Source organism: Mustela putorius, unplaced genomic scaffold (assembly GCF_011764305.1).
Source record: "Mustela putorius furo isolate JIRA1106 unplaced genomic scaffold, ASM1176430v1.1 tig00000281_pilon_pilon_pilon, whole genome shotgun sequence".
Taxonomy (NCBI): Eukaryota; Metazoa; Chordata; class Mammalia; order Carnivora; family Mustelidae; genus Mustela; species Mustela putorius.
The window spans coordinates 12,764,108-12,770,107 of NW_025421343.1; positions in this window are offsets into that span (position 1 = coordinate 12,764,108).

A 6,000-nucleotide genomic window follows, 5' to 3' on the forward strand; every position below is an offset into this window, starting at 1 on the left:
TGTAGGCAACCCCCTCGCCCATTTGACAGGGTAAGGGCTAACATTTTGATGACTCGACTACTATGGAAGAGAAACAAGTGGCAAGAAAATATTTCAAAGGCTTTAGGACTGTTTTTTTGTAGAACTGCATGAAACAACTTGTCTGAGCAGTCCAAATTCATTGGTGACAAAATGAAGCAGCTCTGGGGTGCCTGGGTGGCTCAGTGGGTTAAAAGCCTCTGCCTTCGGCTCTGGTCATGATCCCAGGGTCCTGGGATCGAGCCCCAGATCAGGCTCTCCGCTCAGCGGGGAGCCTGCTTCCCCCTCTCTCTCTGCCTGTCTCTCTGCCTGTGATCTCTCTCTCTGTCAAATAAATAAAATAAAATCTTTAAAAAAAAAAAATGAAGCAGCTCTGAGGGAAAAGTCCAGTCTCCCAACCATATACCTCCTCTGAATTCCCTGGTAGACTTTTGTTCATGCTGAGTGCTCTAAATTCTCAGCTTGGAGTTTTACCTATCTTGTTAACCAAGATACTTCTACTTCTTAAGCAGCCAGGGAGCCAGATCCAGGCTAAATCTATCTCAAAATGTCCTCTTCATCAGAGAGCAATTAAAATCCAGAGAAGGACTCCACACAGTGTGAATCATTAACTGAACCAAAAATTCCAGACCTTGGAATTTGCTAAAATGTTTAAGACTGGGGGGATTCCAAACCAAGTCTCTGAGCTGCACTGTACTTTGATTGTAAAATACAGGGTGAATTTCATAAAAAGAAACATTTGAGAAACAAAAGCCAAATCCCTCTGCTCTTGACCATTTCTAGTTTTTCCAGGGCTTCGGTGGTGAACACACCCTAGGATGATCCCCAAGAAGTAACCTTGTATAAATCCCTTCTGTTGAGTGTGGATAGAGCCTGTGACTTGCTTCTAACTGACAGAATATGACAAAAGTAATGCCATTCCCATGCTGGCATTACATTATATAAAACTCATAGCAGAGTGAAGAGAGACTTTCTCTGCTGGCCTTGAGGAAGCAAACAGCCATGCTGTGAATCACCTATGGAAGAACCACATGGCAAAGGATTCAGGATGGTCTCTAAAATCTGAGAGCAGCCTCTACCTGATACCCCTAAGAAACTGGGGTCCTCAAAAGCAAAACTTCTGGGACTTCATCAAGATCAAAAGCTTCTGCACAGCAAAAGAAAGTCAACAAAACAAAGTGGATCTTCTCCCATTCCATTCCCACAGAATGGGAGAAGATATTCACAAATGACACTACAGACAAAGGGCTGATATCCAAGATCTATAAAGAACTCCTCAAATTCAACAGACTCAAAACAGATAATCACATAAAAAAAATAGGCAGAAGACATGAACAGACACTTCTCCATTGAAGACATACAAATGGCTATCAGACACATAAAAAAATGTTCATCATCATTAGCCATCAAGGAGATTCAAATCAATACCACATTGAGATACCACCTTACACCAGTTAGAATAGCCAAAATCAATACGACAGTAAACAACAAGTGTTGGAGAGGATGTGGAGATAGGGGAACTCTCTTACACTGTTGGTGGGAATGCAAGTTGGTGCAGCCACTTTGGAAAACAGTGTGGAGATTCCTTAAGAAATTAAAAATAAAGCTACTCTATGACCCTACAATTGCACTACTGGGTATTTACCCCAAAGATACAAATGCACTGAAAAGAAGGGCCATCTGTACCCCAATGTTCATAGCAGCAATAGCTACAGTCACCAAACTGTAGAAAGAACCAAGATGCCTTTCAACAGACAAATGGATAAAGCAGATATGGTCCATATATACAATGAAGTATTATGTCTCCATCAGAAAGGATGAATACCGAACTTTTGTACCAACATGAATGGGACTAGAGGAGATTATGTTGAGTGAAATAAGTCAAGCAGATAGAGTCAATTATCATATGACTTCACTTACTTGTGGAGCATAAGGAATAATACGTTGGGAGATGGAGAGAAGGAAGTTGGGAGAAATTGGAGGGGGAGACAAACCATGAAAGACTATGGACTCTGAGAAACAAACTGAGAGTTTTGGAGGGGAGGGGGGTAGGGGGAGGATGGGTGAGCCTGGTGGTGCTTATTAAGGAGGGCACATAGTGCATGGAGCACTGGTTGTGTTGCATAAACAATGAATTTTAGAACACTGAAAAGAAATAAAATAAACAGGGAAAAAAAGAAAAAGAAAGAAACTGGGGTCCTCTGTTATATGGCAAGGAAATGAATTCTACCAACAACCTGAGTAAGCTCAGAAGTATTTTCTCAGATGAGCCTCCAGATAAGAATGGAGCCAATCAACATTTTGGCCTCAGACAGGTGAGACCTGGAGCAGAGGACCCAATCAAGCAATGCCTCCCAGATTCCTGACCCATGTGAACTATGAGATAATAAGCGCCTGTTGTTTTAAGTAGCTAAGTTTGTGGTAACTAGTTACACAGCAATAGGAAACTAACACAGGCTCCATTCTGCTCCTCCACTTCCCTGGTTTCTTTCTATCATTGTATCCACTAACATGCATTCGTTAAATTAGCACAGAGTGGGAGAGAGAGACCAGACTCTGAGGACACAGCAAGGATCAAAACACACAAATTCTTTGCCCTCTTAGAGTTTATGTTCTGGCAAAAGAACACAGACAGTAAGCATATAAACAACTATGCTTCGACAGTGGTAAGTAGTTTGAGAAATAAAAATAATTGGGGGATGTTAGCTAATCCCCCATTACTTTGGATTTATTTTTAATTTCTATTCCCCTTTCCTCTTTTTCAATATGGGTAACTACCCCTTGAGTAAAATAACAAAACTCATGCTATCGAGTGGATGAACAAAGGTCACTAATTTACCAAAAGAAAGATGAACTAATAGATGAGAGATAAATTACTGTATAAATAAAATGTTCCAGTGAGGCTGACAAAGCAGCCAAGAGCTGGCACGGGGACTCTTACTAAATAAGAAGGTTGTTTTGTTTTGTTTTGTTTTAAAATAAGAAGGTTTTAATCACATACGCTTTCTCCACCCTTTTTTGCTTTTTTTTCTACATTAACGATTTATACCAGCACATGTCGCCACTCTCAGGGTTGACAGTCCCCATTAGGACTAACTAACCCTCCCCTCCCCTCCCCTCCCCTCCCCTCTCCTCTCCACTCCTGCTCCTTTCCTTTTTTCTTTTCCTTTCCTTAGGTCTCCTTAGGTCTCCTGTCCTGTCTTCCTCAGCTGGTTGTAGGCAGTGTGGAGGAATCCAGGAACCATGCCATAGAGAAAACAAGTAGAGGCATTTGAGTTCTTAGCTTGTCCAAGTGACTAACAGGAAATCAAACAAATGTGCTAACAGGAAACCAAATCAATGGGACCATGTTACCAATAGACAGATTCCAGACAACCATAAAAATTTCTTTGGATAATTGGAATTTGTTCAAAATGGAATGAGTTGCCTAAGAAACTTGTCCCTAGAGGGATTCAGGCAGAGCCTATATGCCTTTTTCTTATGGTTGTTAGGGTTCCACAGTGGCTAGAAGGCTGTGGATGACTTGATGTATTACCTCTCCATATCAGGGCTTAGCTATAGGGGACAGACTTCACTCTGGCTACTTTAAGCAGAAAAAAATGTATCATGTGTTATTAGGTGGCTGGCAGAAATACCTGGAGAACAGGCTTGAGGGTGAGATTGTAGGAGCAACTTTCCAAATCATACAGCAGAACTCACCTTCTGAGAAAGCCTCAGCCATTTCAGAAAGAAAGCTGAGGAATCAGGAAGCTGTGTCCACGTGCCCTGCCTCTAGAATCACACTGCCTCTGCCATGATCAGCACCACCAGAATGGAGGCACCTGCCTCCCTAAGTCCACGCTGCCTTCCCACTCTCGTGGGGCCATGTCTGCCTGGTGGAAGCTAGAACAGTTTGCAGAGTCCAAGAAATAAGGAAGTCTGAGAAACACAGGCTTCCAGTCCAATGGAAACTCAGTAGGATTTGGGGCTTCTGGGTTCTGGGACTCATTCAAATCCTCCCAAAGGAGGGAGGATTTCCAGTGTTAAATTCCTGCTCCTTTCCACGATTATTCCAGCATTCACATGCAATCTGGTGAGGCTAAGAGTGCAACCTGCATGTAATTAAGCATTCCCTGCCCCCATCAGACTGCTAGCTGAGTTAGATTGTATCAACTCTACAATAGCAAGAAATAAGAGATTCTTTTAGGGCAGAAGAAACTCACTAGTTCTCTAGCTGAGGCTGGAATGAAATTTTTAAAATCTAAGTTCCTTTTTTCAAAGTTTTCAAATGCTATTTAAAAAAAAAAAAAGCCAACACAGGGGTGCCTAGGTGATGCAGTCAGTTGGCCATTGACTCTTGATTTCATCTCCGGTCTTGGTTTCAGGGTCTTAGAATCAAGCCCTCAGTTGGGCTCCCCACTCAGCAGGGAATCTGCTGGAGATTCTTTCTCTTTCTCCCTCTCTCAGATAAGTAAATAAGCCAGCACATTCCCATGGTCTTTGTACTGCTACCCCAATCCACACTCACTCAGTCTGAGAGCACCATGATTCCAATAAGCACTTTTTTCCAGGTGACCCTGGAATTTACATAACTGAAGTAACTATTTTATCAGCCTGGCATGGTCTGTTAGGAGCCTACCCTCTAATGGTCACCAGATCCTCAGTGCCTTCAAATCCAGCCAAGTCACATCCCCCACTCCAGATTCCCATCCTTGAGTTTCTGTTGCCTGATTTCAATATCACTCCCAGTTCCATGCAAACAACAGAGTTCATTCTAGCTAGCTTTAGTATAAAGGAATTTAATGCTCATTTTTAGATGACTTACAAAAAACACTAGAAAAACTGAGCTGAGCTTCCAGAAATGACCCTCAATACAAAGCAGAACTTGCTTATCAGGAGCTGCTGCTTTCTACCATGATCCAGAAGCCACCTAATGGCACCAAGATCACCACACCTCTGCTGCAATGTTCATCAGCAAATAAAATACCATGTTTCTCAATACCCACAATATGAAACCAGACAGCAGGGCTCTGTGACAGTTGCTACAGAAAAATACTAAATGCTCCCACAACTATATTTGCCTCGTGATGGTCACTTTTTCCTTCTATCTTGCATGGGCACATCTGCTTGGAAGAAGCTGGGTCCTTTCTAGAACCCAAGTGGAAGGGACTACAGTGAATATAGTATTTGGCTTTCTAGGCCCTATCATACAATAAGAATGATGCCAGGTCTCATCCTCAAAGAATCTTCAGCCTGGCAACTGGCATTTCTGAAAACTGCCCAGGTGATTATTAAAAGTAAATTAAGGGGTGCCTGGGTGGCTCAGTGGGTTAAAGCCTCTGCCTTCATGCTCAGGTCATGATCCCAGGGTCCTGGAATCAAGCCCTGCATCGGGCTCTCTGCTCAGCGGGGAGCCTGCTTCCTCTTCTTTCTCTGTCTGCCTCTCTGCCTACTTGTGATCTCTGTCTGTCAAAAAAATAAATAAAATCTTTTTTAAAAAAAGTAAATTAAATGATCAGATTAATTAAATTAATGTTTAAATGTTCAGTCAGAGTAAGAAGCCTTGCCTCCACAGATCCCAACTCTGCCCCATCTACGCTACTCCTGGCCAGGGACTTAAGAATGAAATCTTCACATGGGGTGTCTGGATGGCTCAGTGGGTTAAGCCTCTGCCTTCGGCTTCCATCATGATCTCAGAGTCCTGGGATCAAGCCCCGCATCCAGCTCTCTGCTCCACAGGAAGCCTGGTTCATCCGCCTCTCTGCCTACTTGTGATCTCTCTCTCTCTCTCTCTCTATCAAATAAATAAATTTAAAAATCTTTTAAAAAAGAAAAAAGGAATGAAATCTTCACAAAGAATCCTATGGTCTGTGGGATCAAGACAATCAGGAGAAATTTTTTTTAGTGAATAATGCCCAATATGCATCATACTTGGCTTCTATGGGGAAAATTAAGGCATGTGCACTGATTAGAAGATTTGGCCAATTTAATAAAACAGACTGG